Source organism: Lutra lutra, chromosome 4 (assembly GCF_902655055.1).
Source record: "Lutra lutra chromosome 4, mLutLut1.2, whole genome shotgun sequence".
Lineage (NCBI taxonomy): Eukaryota > Metazoa > Chordata > Mammalia > Carnivora > Mustelidae > Lutra > Lutra lutra.
Window position 1 is genome coordinate 11,664,956 of NC_062281.1, and position 17,793 is coordinate 11,682,748.

Genomic DNA, 17,793 nt, shown 5'->3' on the forward strand with positions numbered 1-17,793 from the left:
TTCTGCCTTCAAACCCTGTCCCTTCTTTACCTCTTCCTTCCTTCACATATATGTATACGCAAACGTACACATGCGTACATACGTAGGTGTACAGGTGTATGTGAAACCATCATTTTTTGAACACCTGTGTTCTGTATATAAAATGTGATTTTATACATATAAACGTGTCTGTTTATATAAAACATGCACGTATATGTCTGTACACATATATGAAAACAAGCATTTTTGAATAGCCACTGTATACTACAGATAACAATATGGTTACATATACGAAACATCCACACGCAGTCCATACATCTACACGGTCCCAGGTGTTCCCTGACACCTGTTTTGTGCCCACACGGCACGGGACACCAGGAGCATGCACTCCAGTAGAAGAGGTGGGGAGGAAGGCACCATTTCCATCTGCCGGGAATGCTCTAGACCTGATGGGGGCAAGGTGGAGAGGTGACCCTGGGCAGGGTTGCTGTAAGGTGTGAGTGGGGAGGGGCATGAGGCCAGGGGGTGCTGAGGTTCTGAATGTTGCCTGAGAGTCGGGTCCTGGTCCTGCTTGTGCTTTCCTGTTCCCGCAATGAGGACCGTTTGGCATGGCGCCTGCTGTGGGGGCCGTTCCGTGGTGGTGGCAGTGGGCGGGGGGGCTCCTTCCCTATTGACGCAGGTGGTTGCCAAAATCAGAGATCATCTGGGGACTGACTTAATTTGGGTTCTTTTAAAATAATCAATGAAATGGAAATTTCAGAACATGCAGAGACTTTGATTCCTGCAGACATCTCTTTTTTCTTAGACGTGACCTTGAGGCGGGGGACAGGGATAGAGAGTCACATCTGTGAAAACTAAAGACATTTCTCCCCTGTCCCCTCATACCCTCATCTAGAACTTGACCATTTGTCCAGGTCTTCTTGTCAGGATCTGTCCTTCTCTTGCCCTATTCCCTCCTGTGTTTTGAAGACAAAGTGAGTGCCCTTTCAGGTCCTTTATGCTGCACGTGGTGCCTGGGACAGGGCTCCCGAGGGCTTCTTCAGCAGTGGGAGTTCAAGACACGTCACCTGCATGAGCCCTACATGCTGGTCACTTCCTACACTAGCAATTTTTTTGTTTTCCTAACAGTTTTACTTATGGGGGCATTTGGTAGACAGGATAAAGGCCTCCCAGTGATATCCGTGCCATAATCCCTGGACCCTGTAAACACATCCCCTTACCTGGCAGCAGGGACCTGCAGACACGACAACGTTAAAAATCTTAAGATGGGAAAAACACCCTGGATCATCTGGGGGCCTCCTAAGAGGGAGGGTCAGAGTCAGAGGGAGGTCAGCGATGGAAACGGGGTCCAAAACCGAGACCTGAGGATGGCTCGCTGCTGGCGTTGGAGATGGGGGAGGGGCCCAGCCCCAGGGATACGGCAGCCACCAGGGACCAGAGGACGTGTTGTCCCCTCCAGAGAGCCTCTGGAGGCAGTGGGCGCCTGCTGACACCCCGGTGGAGCCCCGTCTGGATACATTTGGGGTGACGGTAGCAGCAGCAGCAGCAGCAGCAGCAGCAGAAAACTGATTCAAGGTGTAGTTCACGTGTCATAGAATCTACCCATTTCACGTATACGGTTCAGTAGTTTTTAGTCACTTTACCCGCTGGTGCAGCCATGACCGTAATACAGTTTTAGGATATTTTCATTACCCAGTAAGATGCTTCATGTCCCTTTACAGTTACTCCCCGACCTCAGCCCCAGGTAACCACGAATCTACTTTTCGTCTCCCTAATTTCATCTATAAACTTGCCATCTATAAACTTGACATAACGTACTATGTGGTTTCTGGGTCTGGCGTTTGTACGGAGTGTAATGTTCTCGAGTTTCCTCTGCGTTGTCGAACGCATGAGTGCTTCGTTCCTTTCTACGGTGGGAGGATGAGCCGTTGTGCAGATGCTCCTCATGGTCTCCTCCCTCCTTGTGGATTCATCTCTCCGCTCCACGGTGGGTAGACATCTGGGTGGTTTTCGGTTTGGGGCTCATGGATAACGCCGCTGTAAGTATTCACGTGTGAGTCTCTAGATTAACACAGGTTTTCATTTCTCCTGGGCGGATACATAGGAGTAGAATTTGCTGGATTGTATGGAGTTTTATGTTGAGCTTTTGGAGGACCTGCCACACCGTTTTCCAAAGCTGCTAAAACGTTTTTAATTCCCACCAGCCATCAAGGAGGACCCCCTCTACCTGACTTTCAATTCTCAAAAGATGGTGGGTTGCAAAAGGGGCTGAGCACAGGCGTGTGTACATGCCCATGCATGCATGGGCACACGTGTGTTCATAGGCACACACCACAAAGCATTTCCAAGGGACTGTTTCTGCTACACGTAATTGGCTGTAGCAGGAGGTAGACAAGAGAAGAAAAGCTGCTTTCTTTTCTGGGCTTTGAAGAAATAAGTTCCAGCAGCTTCTCTGTATCCTTTTTCCTCCCTGCCCTCAGTGTAAGCCCCACAGCTCGACAAATAAATAGTCTGTTGGGGTTCTTGATCTGTGATGTTTGATCCTTCCTACATTGTCTTATCGCTGGGTTTGTCTTGAGCATTTGCCAAAATCTAGGGTTTTGGCATTGGGTGAGACCTGATATGGTACTTTCACTATAAGTAGTGAGACAGAAAGTTCCCGCCATGAGAGGCCTTAAGTCACCATGTTTTTCTTCTTTACCCGAAGCTGGTCTGCTCCGGCATTAGCACACCACCCCCCAGTTCCAGCTTCTGCTTATAAGTTCTGCTTTCCCCTTCGTCTGAGCAAGTCTAGACTCCACTGGGTGGGGTTGGGGGTTGGGGAGCAGACCCAGAGGTTCAGCCTGTAGATAGAGGACTGCTTACCAGGGGTGCGGTGGTGAGGGGCCCTGGCCCTGCTGTGGGGGCCGTGATGTGGGGTGAGATCCAGACAAAACGCAAGATTATCCAGTCTGGGCTCGGTGGGTAGGGAGGTCCCTCTCTGTTCCTCAGTGGCAGCAGTAAACAGAGCACCAGCTTAATTGTGGATTGAGATCAGTAAAGGCATCTGGCAAGTATTCCTCTATTTTATTCTCTTTATTGCTACATGTGCAGAGGGTCATGTAGACTTTGGTGACTGGCTTTCAATGCCATTGGATCCCATGAGGGAGAAAGTGAGTAATTTTATGGAGCTCATTAGAGATACTCACCCTGAGGAGAAACTCTGCCCCAGGCATCGAGGCCCATACCTAGATGACCAGCTGTAGAGCTGGGCCCTGGAGCTGACCGGGCCAAGGGAAGTTTGGCCCCTAGGCAGGAAGCCAGTCACCTAGGCTCTGACCCTGTGTCCTAGGGATGGGGTGTGGGTGGGATGGTGTCAGCTGGCCTGAGCAGCTGAGGTGTTGATGGGTGGCAGGAGGGGAAAGACTCAGAAAATTTAGGATGATGTCCTAGGTCAGCAGATGGGCCGAGCCCTTGAGGAGCTCGAGGGGCTCAAACCCCATTCAGTGGGGGTATTCCTGACATTTTTGAAAATGAAGAAACGGAGGCTCAGAGATTTGTCCAAGGCCACACAGCGAGCAAAAGGATCAGCCAGAAATTCACCTTCTGGGCTGTTCCTGAAATCACTGTGACCTTGCAAGATGCTTTTTCTTTAGAGATTAATGAGGCATATCCGACACAACCCCGAGCCGTGAGGAATGTCCTCAGACAGCTTGCTGGGTCCAGGAGAGTGTAGGTATTTTCACAAACAGCCGCCGCCCCTGTTCCTGTCTGTGTTGCTAGTGTTAGGGGTAGTGGAGAGGGTGAGAACCCACTAAGTCTAAGACTAGAAGGCCCCAGTTGCCGAGACCCCATTTTCCAGATGAGGTACAATGCAAAGAGCAGAAGATACATGTGGCTTAGATGATTTTAAGTGAGCATATACTAATTAGTATCACAATAAAATAAAATGGAGGTGAAGTTATCTATAATGTTGGTTGATGGGCAGGGTGGGGAGGGGTGGAGTCTAGAGCCCAGTGTTTGCCCAGACTCCTCAGCCTCCTGACTGTGTGACCCTGGGGCGGTGGGGCGGGGGGACAGTCATCTCGCTTCTCAGATTACCAGGTTCCACTTCTGTAAAGTGGGAAGGCTGCTTCAGAAGATCTCTCCAATCTATTTGGACAGGAGCTCTGCACAATGGAGTCAGAAATGCTGTCAAATGATGTTTAGTGTCAACGGATGTTTTAGCCAGAGATTTTTCCTGTGGCTTTGGATGAAATGTACACAGCTGGTGGTGGTTCCAGTGGAAACAAACAGACTCCTTTAATTTACATGACAAAGGCTCATTGATCCCAGAGCATCTTCATCTTAGGTGGATGTTGGAAAGCTTTGGGGGGGAGGTCTTGGTAACCTGGGAGGGTAGAGGCTCTGTTTACAAGATGCTTCCAACATGTCCTCCCTCCCTGTGGAGAGTGGGGACTTTGACCTCCAGGGAGGGCCTGTAGGTCACAGAGCCTAAGGGGCCGACCTCGTCCTCCAAGAGCTTATGGTGTCAGCTGCTGTTTGGAAGACTTGCTATAGGGCGGAGTGTGGGAATGCCCCTGGATGAAGTCGGGGGAGTTCCGCGGAGGAGGTCGCAGATCTTCCCTCCAGGTGGTGTGTGGGGTGTGAAAGGAACCTGCATCATAGTCTGTAGCCTGTGAAGGATGTGCACATGAGGAAAGGCAGCCTGGGAGATGCAGGGAGGGGCGAGAGTCTGGGGTCTGGGGTCCACAGTGAGAGAGGGATGCTTTGTGCACCATGGCCGAGCGGATGGCCTAGGGCCTGGGGCCAGCCCCCCCTTCCTCCCCGCCCTCCCCATGCCATCAACAAGCCACTGTGTCAGGCCTGAAATGGCAACCAGGGCAGGAAGTGGGGCCTGGCAGCAACAGGCAGCTTCCTATAAACCCACCGAGGACTGTCTGTCATTGCTCTGGGTTGCAAGTGACAAAAACCAAACTCAGGCTACCTTAGATTTAAAAAAGATAATTTCTTGGGTCACGCAGCTGAACCGGCCTGGCTGATGCAGGGGCCGGATTTTGTCTCTGTCTCTCAGCCCTGCTTTCCTTCCTCCTCCTTTCTCAGGCAGTCTCTCCTCTCCGGACGGCGGGAGTCTGCCGGCAGCGTGGACTCGGGCTTATGTCTTCTCATGTTCACCACGCCATGGGGGAAACGAGGCCTCCTCTTGCAGTGTCTGGAGCCTGACCGCTAGAGGAGTCTCTTACTAGCCACTTAGGGTCCCGTGCCCGTTCTTGAACCTCAAGAGGACTCTTATGGCCATTTAGGGTCATAGGCCTGTTCTGCAGCCAGCCATGGGTTCTAGAAGATTCTGTGCTTGGACTGCACTCTCCTAGCTAACATCCTGGCCCCTGGAGTATGTGCAGGGGAGCATTGGGGAATGCCTCATTGGAAAACTGGGTGCCATCACCAGATGGAACATGGAGCCTGGGCAGGCAAAGACGGCCCCTGAGCACTGCAGGGAGCTCAGCATTGACTTTGCTTTTGCCTGCTTAGGGAGGCTTCTGTTGAAGCGATGTGAACCTGGATGGAGTGAGTGGCCTAGAGAGAGGGAGGTACGGTGAGTCTTGCCACTGCCGTATGAACCTGTCCCCTCCCCTCTGTCTGTCCATCTGTCTCTTTCCAGCAAACTTCTTACAGCCTTGTTCCTCTTCTGGTCACCCCCACATTTTGTGTGCGTGCTTCCTGCCCTTCCCCTGTGTCCGGGTTTGATGGTCAGACTGCCTAACCTACCAGAGTAATTTCTGGAAGCTTCCACAGTGCCTGATGGTCATCCTTTCCTTGCTGGGTCTTGGGGGAGGTCTGGGGGTTTTGGGGGCAGAGGGGCCCTGAGACTGAGGGCTCTGCGCAGCAACCACTTCCTACCCCCTTCCAAGTATTTCCTATTTTCATCACTGATCCCGCCACGCTGGTGTGAAGCAGTGGCCGGCTTCCTGCTCGTGGGAGAGCTTTCGGGGTGCTGCTGGAGTAGAAGGTTCCTCACCTCCGTCCCTCCCCCAGCCCCTGTGCACACTCCCACCCCCTGGTGATTTTCAGCGGGGCCTTTCCCAGAGGCAAAGCCATTGATTTTTGTGGCTGTCGATTGAGAAAAGCAGGGAAGGTGACTCTGGGGAGGGCGGCTGTCCCTGTCCGCCGGTGCTCTCGGCTGGCCTTGTGCGCTCCTTTAAGACCCACGGCCCCTTCCTCTGAGGTTCTGCTAGGCCACCTCTGCCCACGCTACTCTCTTTGCACCTTTTTTTCCCTGTGAGCAATTCAGGTTTATAGGCCTGGGAGACGGTGCAAACATTTGATTTTAATCAAGGAAGTCTGGAAGGAGGACCAGAGAAGGGCAACTTCTCGCTTTTTTCTGGGGGTTCTGGCGGGCCGGGTGGGGATGATTCTCGTGCCGTCGGCCACCTCAGCAGTCATCTGGTCCCCCAGGGTGGTCCAGGCACCCAAGAGGAGGGGTCGGGAGAGGGGCTGTGGGGTGGCTCCGCTGGCCCACGGTGGCCTGTGGGAAGAGAAAGGGTAAATAAGGCAGGAGGGTGCACCCTGGGGAAGCTCTTCTTGGCCAGAATGTGGAGCAGGGAGCCGGTGATGAGACGGGTATACACCTGCCATCTGATCAGTCCCTGCCACCTGTCGGTGCTTCCTGCTGGCCCCATCTGGTCCCTTTGATCTCAGCTAATCATCCTCACCACAGTCTGCGTGGTGAATACTATCATTTCCTTTAATAGCTGAGGAGGCTGGGCCCAGAGAGGTTAAGAAGCCGGAGACAGCCCAGCTACTAAGTGGGTCCCTAGGTGGGTCAGAGTCCAAAGCTTACCCAAACTGGCTGCGTGTATAGTGTGCACAGGGTGCTCTTAAAAGAACCCCCAGACTGTTTGGAGTCCTATGACTTAAAGCCCTAGAATACGAAATGAGAATTTATCTTAACTGGCAGAGCCTGCATGTTGGCCAAAAGAGGGAGAAAAACTGGTGTGTGTGTGTGCAGGGAGGGTGGGGGAGGGATGGGTGCAACCTGGGGTATCAGGAAGAGAAAGAAGCCAGGAGCCCAGAGTTCCTGTCCCGGCCCTGCCCCCAGCGTCATGGGGCCTGGGGTGAGTCATACCATCTCTAGGAGCTGGTTTCCTTTTCAATGAAATGAGGGTAAGAACCACAATAATAGCCTTTATTGCGGGCTTCCTTAGTGCTAACCCCAGCCATGGGACACCAGGACCAGAGAGGTACAGGACTTGGGCTTCTGCCTTGGGGGGCTCAGGGGCTAGTGGGCAAGGAGGACACCCCCCACCATGGCCCCACTAATGCTACACGTGAGACATTAGGCAGGTTTGTTCTTGGACGGGTTGGTTCTGGAGAACCAGAAGGTGGGAAGGAGGGGGGCAGCTTGGGCTTTAGAGCTCTGGCTTTAGAGCTCTCCAGCCTTCTCACTGCTGCAGCTACAGCCAAGGGAAGAAATCCTTAAGAAGGAGACTTCTTCCAGCAGCCAGTGGATAGCACTTCTCTCTGCTGGTCACCCTTCTCATCTTGGCTGCTTGGAGAATCCTCTTCCCAAGCATTCAGATGAAAACTACCCAGTCTCCTGCCGTGTGGAGGTCACCTGAGAACTTTTTGCAAACACCAGTTCCCAGTACTGGGGAACACTGTTTTTGAAAAGCTCCCAGGGTGATGGTGATTTGCAGCTTGCCCCACTGGGGACCCTCCTCCAGTTCCTGCCCTGGACGGGTTCCAGAGAGGATCTGCCACAGGGAGCTCCCTCAGGAGGCAGCAGGCGGGTTCCCGCGGGAGGGAGCAGGGCCAGGTGTGCAGGGGACTCTGTGCTGGGAAGGACCAGCTCTAGGGTGGTCCCCTGAACACTCTGCTCCAGGTCACCCCTCTCTGTCTTCTCCCGGGAACAGAGGCCTGGGAGAGCCTGTGTCTTCTGCGCTGCCTCCTCCCTGCTTTGCGACCTGGCTGGATCCCTATACCGGGCACCATGTAGGGCCATGCTCAGGTGACCTGACACAGTGTCTCCCAGTTACCTCGTGCCTGCTGCCCCATGGCACCTCCTGATGGGACCCAGTGACAGCCGTCCACAGGCCTGGGAGAGAAATCAAGTCATAGTGAGGCCAATGGGACTGCGGTGGCACTTTAGAATCCAAATTTAAACCTGACGTGTATTTTGAGGCTCTGGTTGAAGTGATCCCATTTCTTCAATCTTGGGGCTCAGAATCAAATTCTTTTTAGCATTTTTACCTAGATCTGGTTTATTTTTTAAAAAGATTTTATTTATTTATTTATTTGACACAGAGAGAGAAAGTGTGAGCACACACTGGGGTGGGTCGGGGGGTGGGAGGGGGAGAGGCAGAGGGCTAAGCAGACTCCCCACTGAGCAGGAAGCCTGGCCTGAGATCTCAACCTGAGCCACACAGGTGCCCCCCCAACGCCTCCCAAATTTGGTTTAGCTGCTTCTAAAGAAATTTGAAGTTCAATGGGCCAGCCACTTCTGAACACCTTTCCCTAGTAAATTTGTAAGGATTACAGATGAAGAAACATGTTTTCCCAAGAAGTTGTGGCACATTTGTAAGTGAGGGAGTCAGGATTGGGGCCAAGGCCTGTCTGACTCCAAAGCTCGTTCCTCTGCACAGCAGTGGACCCCAGGTCCACGTACATAAGACTGGAGCTGAGCTGGAAATAGTAGCCACTAGCCATAGGGGTTCTTTAAGTTTGAACTAATTAAAATTAATGAACGTGGAAAAACTCAGTTCCTCAGGTACATCGGCCGGAGTGCAGGTTCTCAGTAGCCGTGTGTGGCTGGTGCCGCCATACCTGGTAGTGCAGATAGAAAGCATCTGCTTCCCTGTAGAAAGTTCTGTTGGACTTTCTGCATGGGACAGAGAAGGCTCCGGGCCCAGCCTGTACAGCCGAGCATGGTTAGGGGGAAGAAAGCGTGAGCAGGCTCTCTGACCCCATGGGTATCTACTATGAGAGATATGTGGCTTTACTTGCCACGGAGGGGTTTCCTGGGACTTGGGACTTGCCTTGCTAAAGCTGGAAAATTCCCTGACAAACTGGGATGGGTCGGTCCCTTCATGACACTATTTCCATGTAGATGTCACTGCTGTGCCCAGGTCCAGGACACACAGAGTTTGGCGGAGGGTCACTGAAAGCTCAGGAGTGAGCTAGCCGACTAAGGGATGGCATCAGTCAGGGATTCAGGGGTGAGGCATACCCAGCAGGGGCCCCCATCTGGAGTGAAGGCCCTCTGAATGGTACACTGGGACCCAGAGCCGGCACCCGGGAAGCAGTTAAGCAGGGGAAGGAGTTGGAAATGGGAGGAGGCCAAGTGACCGTCCCTGGGTGGTGAGCTGTGGGGAAACCTGGTGGCTGGTGTGGCTCTGCTCGGATCCTGCTGTCTGAGCCCAGGCAGCTCCTGTCCTTCCAGTCTTCACGTCCCCGCACCTCTAGAACCAGGGATACGCAGAGAGGATATACTGTGCCTTTATCAGTGTCACTTTTTCAAGTAAACAGTGATGCGTCTTTAAAGGTGAACCGTCATGACACAGAGCATGTGGTGGATAACCTGCATTTCAGGCACGTGGGCTTTCTCTTGCTCTTCTGTGGGCCAGCGGCTCCTCCCTTCTCTCCTGTGTTCTCTCTCTGCGCTGTGGCTGATTGGTACATTCTTTTCCTTCCTCCTGCTCCTCCTCCCCTTCACCTCCATTTCTTTCTTTTTTTTTTTAAAGATTTTATTTATTTGCCAGAGAGAGAGAGAGAGAGAGAGAGAGAGAGCGCGCGAGCGAGTACACACAGGCAAAGAGGCAGCAGAGGCAGCGAGAGAATCAGGTTCCCTGCCGAGCAAGGAGCCCGATGCGGGACTCGATCCCAGGACCCTGGGATCATGACCTGAGCTGGAGGCAGCAGCTTAACCAACTGAGCCACCCAGGCGTCCCGCTTCACCTCCGTTTCTTAAATGAATGCCCTGCGGAACGACAAAGAACCACAACCGCTTATGATACTATATACAGTGATAATTAAGGTTATTGAAGAGATGATTGGTTAAGGTTCCAAAATATTTATTTTGAATCTTTACTAATGTGTTAAGCACCTTGTGTCGTCTCTTCCCTTCCCCTAAAATACTGGAGATTTCTTAAGGTTAAAGATTTGTCCAAATTCATCACTTGGATGCAGGGTTGCAAGTACTACAGCTTCATTAAAAACATTGTTAAATATGTGAGGGATACATCATGGGAAAATGGGGGACGTGGGTGCACTGTAAGCAGGGAGATTGTGATGAGGGAAAGTAAAGAAACCATGTTTGTCTTCTCTCCTGTTTGCAGAATGTAATCCTGAAAATGGGCCATAGCTCCAGGAGAAGGGATGCAAAGGGAAATGGTAATTAATAGGTCCCATCGCTGGCTATTGTCTTTGACAGAAAATGCCTGGTGTAACAGCCATGTGTCCCCAGACCCCAGGCCTGGGGCTGGGAGGATTGTATGCTTCCATGGCATTTCGTGGTCTTCCAAGAGAGGATGACAACTTCAGGGGGACAGTGTGTGAAGCCTTTATTCCTTCAGACGCTAGTATGACTAAATAGGTGAAATGAAGCTACTTTTTTGGGGGGGTGGCGGTAACCCAAACTAGAGAATTTTTATTTATTTATTTATTTGTAAGGTAGGCTCCACACTGGATGTGGCGCTCAGCACAGGGCTTGAACTCAACAATCCTGAGATCAAGACCTGAGCCAAGATCAAGAGTTGGACATTTAACCAATGGAGCCACCCAGGCAACCTCCCTTCCCCACCCCGCAAAGCCAGAGAGTTTTTGTAAACTTGTGGTGGACCCTAGAATCGGTTACGCTCTCTCAGAAGAATCGCAAATTATGCGTAGGGTTCACATCTGGGTAGGGAAGGTGCATTGGAAGTTAGGAGTCTTTTGTATGTTTCGTGGCATTAGGATTGTAGAAAGTCGATGTATATTTAACTTCATGCACGTGTATGTGTGTGTGCACGTGTTCAGAACCTTCTATAATCCTCCATATCTGAAGTACATTCTTGGGGTGAGGCATATGTCTGGTTTTGCAAATAAAAACAGTACTGCTGAAGATAGTGGGTCCTGTTGTCATGTAAGATTTCCATAGCCAATTAGCGCTAGTTATAATTAGGAAATTAAGCACCTGGGAATGTGTTTCAAGGGACATCTCTCCCCAGTACGTTAGCCGCCTTTCTGGACTGCCTACTTGGCAAGTGATCATAACGATACAGGTTGGCAGAGCTAGGGAGACCCTGGCTAATAGGAAAGGGGGTATTCTAATGGATCAAGGAATACTTTAGAAACTCCAGCATGGCGGATGGCTTCTCCAAATGCTTTTATTTCCAGGCTGCATCTTTGATGCTTTATGGTTCTGGAAAGGTCGGGCAGAAGATGGCGCCCACTGTTTTGAGTCCGGGAGTGTGTTCTCTGGGGATCCTCTGTGGCAGTGAGGGCTCCAGACATGGCAGTTTTTCCAACAACAGAAACAAATCAGCCAAGATAAATTGGGATCCCTTGCATGAGGCCTTCCTGCCACCAACTCACACAAGTAATTCAGTGCTTGACCAGCCGGAGTAGTAACAGAGAACGTGAGTTACGGATGTCTTAATGTTCAGGAAATAGGAATGGTTAACTCTCTGAGGTACTATATACATGGAAGATTAGAGAAATTGAATTAGTACTTCTGCTCCCAACCCAAGTGCCCACCACCTTCAAGGTGCTTATGATCTCACCAATTGGTTATGGTGGTTATAAACATGGCGTAGGATGGGGTCTCAGGTTCAGATGGTAGAGTTGAGGGAATGATCGATGTGAACGGCAGCACTGCCCTTAACACTGTTGTCTCCGAATGTTACCTCTGTCACCGAATGTTACCTCTGTGTTTCTGGTTCTTGTTCAGGCCAGGTGTCTGGTGCTGCCTCTGTGACCAGGTCCTTGTGTTCTTCATCACCCCATGGCTGCCTCTGTCAGAGCCCTCGTCACGTGGTGTTGCAGGCGCCAGGGTGCACAATTCCCCCAAGGGTGAGAGCTTGGAGGAAGGCATCTCTGTTTTCCTCTCCATCTCTCTTGCCCCTGTGAAGCTGCCTGACAGCTGCAGTCAGGTGAGGGCCCACTTCTGGGCCACAGAGTTCTCATGCCACTTGCCCCATCCTTGAGGGTTCGCCCTTTGTGACCTAACCATTCCCAAAGGCCTCACCTCCCCCTTTTTTTTTTTTTTAAAGAGATTTTATTTATTTATTTGAGAGAGAAAGAGCCAGAGCAAAAGAGCACCCACAAGCACGGGGAGGGGCAGAGGGAGAGGGAGAAGCAGACTCCCAGCTGAGCAGGGAGCCTGATGTGGGGTTCAGTCCTAGGACCCCGGGATCATGACATGAGCTGAAGGCAGATGCTTAATTGCCTGAGCCACTGAGGCATCCCAAGGCTCCATCTTCCTCTTTTTTTTTTTTTTTTTTTTTTAAAGATTTTATTTATTTATTTGACGGAGGAGAAGCAGGCTTCACGCCAGGCAGGGAGCCCGATGCGGGGCTTGATCCCAGGACTCTGGAATCATGACCTGAGCCAAAGGCAGACGCTTAGTGACTGAACCACCCAGGTGATCCAAGGCCCCACCTTCTAATGCTGTCACATGGGATGTTAGGATTCCAGTGTGTGAATCTGGGGGGAAAGCCCACATTCAGACCACAGTACTTGTTCCTGACATATAACATGCATATAAAGCAGTGCCCATCATGATTCTTTTGGGATGTATGTTTTAAGTCCAGCTGGTTTAAAACTTGACACAGCAGACGTCTGGAGGTGGAAGCTCAGGGAGGGCCAAATACAGTCAGCTCAGGTACAAGCAATAGGAGGGACTCCTGGATTGTGTGAATCCTGGCCTGGGTACAGCAAATCCCCAGGCACAGCTGTTGATGTCTCCCGTGCTTGGCACAACGTATGGAAGATGAGGACTGGCATCCCAGCCGAGCTGGGCAAGCCAGAGGTTTGGAAATTTTCATAATAAAAGCTCATTGTTTGCATTAAGCAATTATATTTCTTTTTTCTTTTCTTTTTTTTTTATTTTTTAAAGATTTTTTTTCTATTTACTTGACAGAACAAGAGAGCACAAGCAGATCAGGCCCCACATACGGCTCCGTGCTCAGCAGAGAGCCTGCTTCTCCCTCTCCTAGATCTCTTTTTTAGAAAAGACCTGTGGTTTCTCAGAACTGAGGGGTAATGTGAACCTGTGGGAGAATCTTACCTTCCTCTTTCAGGAGGCAGGCGGGATCGAGAGAGCGTTTGTAACTCACCGCAGTGTTAGCATTTCCGAGTAACTATGGAAACTGCTGAGCATTAGCGCGTAGCTTTCTCTGGGCTACTTTCTCTGGGTTGATCAGCCAGGTACCTGTGCAATGATCACAGTTTTTTTTCTTGACAAAATTACAAAAAGCACTGATTTGCTTTGAAGTCTGTTTTCCTAAGTTTGTAAAATATCGCCCTAATATATTTTTTTACGTTATCGTCAAGTCCCTCGAAGACTGTAAGAGGAGTTTCAATGTGCTTTGGAAGATTTATCAGGAATTCTGAATAATAATAATTCTTATAAATAGCTAACATTAGCAGAGTGTTTGGTATAGATTAGCCACTGTTCTGAGGGAAAGTTTTATTAAATAAGTGATTAAGGGTTGTTGGAAATATTACAGAGCTCTTATAATTGAACAGGATTATGGGTATAAGTTTATGATTTTATTACCAGGGATAGAATGAATCATGGCTAAGAAAAAAAAAACAGCAAGTGATAAACAAGCCAATCAAATTATAAGATGAATTCACTCAGGAGAAAGAGTGATTATTTCAGTTATTTTTGTGTGCTTAATTAACATTTATTAGGTATCCTCTGGGTCACAGGCACCGTTAGGTACTTTTACGTCTGTATTTTATTTAATTACAAGGAGTGCTTCACTTCCAGATAAGATTTCCCTTGGGTTTCCTTCGGCTAATGAGTTATTCTTTCTGGTCCTGCTCGTTTGGTGAGTTGCCTGGGGAGGCCGAGAGTCACCGTGGTGCTGAGGTGTCATCCCTAGAGAGAGTTGGAGTGGACAGGGTTGGGAGCCAGGGGCAGGATTTTTAAAAACAACTTTCTTCTCCCTCCCACGAGCTCTGGCTAAGCCAGGGATGAGGACGTCTGTGTTGGGCTCTTGGAGATGTTTTTTCACCGACAGGGAAATATTGACTTAAACTCTTCAGCAGCCAGCCGTCATTGCAAACTTTGCGAGTCGTTTGCTACACCAGGTGTTTTCCTTTGTTTCCTACGAACTGGGATGTGGGAAGTGTCACGATAACGGCTGAATGACGCAGGCCAGAAAATGTGGCCCGAAATGTCTCAGACCCAGAATGGCCCGCGGTGCTTAATCTGTCGCTGGGTTGTGCTCTGGGGCATGGATCTTGCCAGTGACTTGCCTAAGGTGGTGTTGTTTTTTGATTTTTGTTTTTACTTAAAAAACACAAACAAACAAACAACCTTAGGCAAGTTAATTTTTTGCTTAAAAAAAAACAAAGACTTTAGGGGACTTCTATGCTAGAGGTAATTCCTTTTAATGAAATACATACATAGGCACAGAGTACAGGTCTGTGAATAAAGAGTTTAAGAGGGCACAGAGAATTATGAGGAATTCTTCTGGTGGAGGGATTATAGGTCCAAATGGCTTCTTTAAATGTCATCTTTGATGTCATAGTCAAGTTGTTTAACATCAAAACATTAAAAAAAAAAAAACCACGAAGGAATTAAGTGGTGTGGGGAGTTCAACTTTTCTTTAAAAATGGTTAGAGCCTGAGATCACATCACAGAGAATTAACCTAAAAAATGATCCATAATCAGAAACATATCCAGTCCCTGAAAAGTCCCTAAAAAGATTCATGGTCATCTTCACAGATCGATTTGCTTCAGTGGGAACTTTTCGTCCTGCTCCGAAACCCCCGGGAGTCGTGTGGTGTAACGGTGGAGGGAAACAACAAAAGCTTCCATTAGTTCCATCCATGTTAAGCATGTTCCCTGAAAATAAACCAGTTTTCTGGTAGAGCCTTCCAGTTAAGAATGTTGTGTCCTTTTGAAAGCGTTGTGGTGAGTTTGCCAAGAGAACTCGGGCAACTCAATCACTCCTTTGGGCCTGGGGTTCTTTGCTGTGTCACCAGGGAATCGTCATTGTCCAGGTGGGGTGACCCTGGGACCCTGGCGTCGTCTGTAGAGTAATGGGGGAGAAGCATTGAGGGGGCCACTCTGGGTCTTTGGGTCTCCCGCCCTGGGCTCAGAGCTGCTGGTGGTGGGGGATGGAGAGTGGGGTACATCTGGATATGGGCTCGTTTGCAGAGAGAGGAAATCTGTTCAGTTCTGTAGGCATCTTCGGGGACCTGTTATGTGTCAGGCAGAATTCCCAGGTGCTGGGCACGATAGGATGACCAAACTCAGTGTCAGCCCTCAGATAGCTTCCAGTGTCCTGGAGGAGGCAGAGCGGGACACAGGGAGTCTCAGCATTTCTTCAGCTAGGCTAGAGGCTGGGTGGGAGAAGGGGGTTGGTGGGAATGCAGACTCTCTGTGTGAGCTCTGCGAGGTTTTTTTTAGAAACAAAAGACAAGGAGAAGAGACAGCTCCCTCTTTGAGTCACTCTGCCCAGCCACTCCTTAGGGGAAAAGAAAGAGGAAGGAGGAGGGCCCACATGGGATGGTTGGGACTTCCCTGATGCCCTAGAATGGACCCAGAGGCTTCTGCATGCTGATTAAAGGGCTGTCAGGGCAGGAGGAGGACCCGGGCTCTCAGAAGACCATAGAAACAGCCCTTAGGGCCAAAGGAATCTCGGGAGGTCACCTGGTCCAGGCAGGATACCCTGGCAAGCCCACCTGCTTACATATCCAGGTCTGATATCCTACATCTATCTCTCTTCCCAATGGCTGTGCTTGACCATGTGAACCAGCACATTAGCCTGCAGGCCTTTGCATGTGCTGTCGATTCTGCTTGGATCCCCTCCTGCCTGGGCTGGGCAAATTCTAACTTGTCTTTTTGTTTTCAGCTTAGATACCACCTCCTTGGAGAAGCTTTTCTCATATTCCCCACTTGCCATCCCTCGCTGAGTTAATTAAATACCCATTTCTGTGATTGCCTAACACCGTACTCATCACTTGTATACTTTTTCATACTCTGTTATAATTGATTGTCTGCCTATCATTGGTCCACTAATCCACGAGAGCTCCTGGCTGGCTGAGATGGTTTAACTCCTGGAACTATCTCCATGGCCACGTGCTTGGCACATCATAGGGGCTCCGTAGATAGTTCTTGAAAGAATGAGAGTTCTCACTTTACAGCAGATGCTATGGGAGCTCAGAGGGTTCACTGCCTTACCCAAAGTCACACAGCTCTGAGAGACTGAGAAGGGGCTGGAGCCCATGTGTGAGTCTGAAGAGGAGACAAGATCAGATCTGGTTTCTAGAGCCATAGTCCCTATCATGGAAGTGAAAACAAGTCACCCTTGACACTTTCCTTCTGAGGGAGCTACTTGCTGTCTCCTGGGTCTATCTCTAGGTGATGCAATGCCCAGCTTACTCTTTGTCTTCTTAAAACAAACAAACAAAAAGAAAGGGTTTTCTGAAAGTTAGTGCCCTTTTTCTGCTTTCGAGGTCCTTTTTCCCAAGGCCCTAACAATTTCCCCAAGAAAACAACTTGTTTCTATTCTGTACTATGTAAATCTGGTCAAAACATTTGAAACAAAGAAAAAAAAATTTTTATGTACTTGGAAGACATTGGGAGAGGGGTCCAGAGAACTGTAGTTGTGGTGTGTGCGTGTGCCTGTGTGTGGTATGCACACACTTCCCTACAGGGCATGGGGCATGTGTTGCACATACTCAAGGATAGAGCTTGTAAGTGTGCTTAGATGGTTCTTAAATCCCCTTTCTTTGGACACCAAGCAGTTCTGTGATCATGATTTAAAAGGGAATTTTAGGGGCATCTGGCTGGCTCAGTCGGTAGAGTGTGTTACTCTTGATCTCAGGGTTGTGAGTTTGAGCCACACATTGGGTGTAGAGACTACTTAAAAATATTAAAAAAAATTTTTTTAAATGGAATTTTAAACCATTCTCACAGAACTGGAACAACAATAAGAAAACCTGTGCAGGGAAACCAGAGGAGAGATGGGGGGCAGGGGGCACAAGGGGTTGACATGATCAGCTCGCAGGGTCCTCCTACCACAATCAGGCTCTGCCCCCAAACCTTTTGTGAATAAAGTGCGGCCAGTGGAGTGGTTTCCTGTGGTTCGGTACCCAGTGAAAAGCACAGAGAACACGTTAAGGCAGCTAAAGATGTAATCAAAATAAAGGCCAAAAAAAGGCATTCTGGTTCTCTTCCACACGATAATAAGAACATCTAGATGCTATGGACGTTGCTCCCATCTTCACACTAGTGCTGGTGACTGTGCTCCATGGGACGTTGGTTTACTATGTTTTTATGAAAACGCCCTTTGATTCATAAGTTTCTGCTGCTGTAAGAGATGTTGAGGGTGACAAGGATGGGGTGCTGTACATATTTATTTTCCTTTCTCAGCCAAGAAGAAACCTAAAACGGGAAGTGATTCAGGGATAGAATGATTCAGACCAGATCAGACTCAAGTTGGGCTGGGACCAAGGTATGCTGTTGTAACTCAGAGTTCTAGCGTCCTTTATCTTAGAAATTTGAATTTGGAAAGACAGCCTGGCCCCATTCTCAGTCCCCAGGACCCACAGTCCAGCCACACTGTCAGTCATAGGATTTCGGTTTGGGTCTTTGCTCTTTACTTGGCTATGCAACCA

General features: G+C 49.6%; 1 protein-coding gene across 5 annotated transcripts in view; it reads left to right on the forward strand.

The window, feature by feature from the left end:
• Positions 1-17,793, forward strand: part of CYRIB (CYFIP related Rac1 interactor B) — a 145,425-nt gene that overhangs the window by 22,245 nt on the left and 105,387 nt on the right. Inside the window, exon 1 of one of the 5 annotated variants that reach the window (XM_047723735.1) lies at positions 15,063-15,082. The exons of 3 other annotated variants lie outside the window; for them this stretch is intronic. The gene's annotated coding sequence lies outside the window, so the exon portion shown is untranslated. Of the gene's footprint in view, positions 1-15,062; positions 15,083-17,793 lie in introns of those variants that run through there. One more of the 5 variants, XM_047723741.1, reaches the window with a different exon arrangement.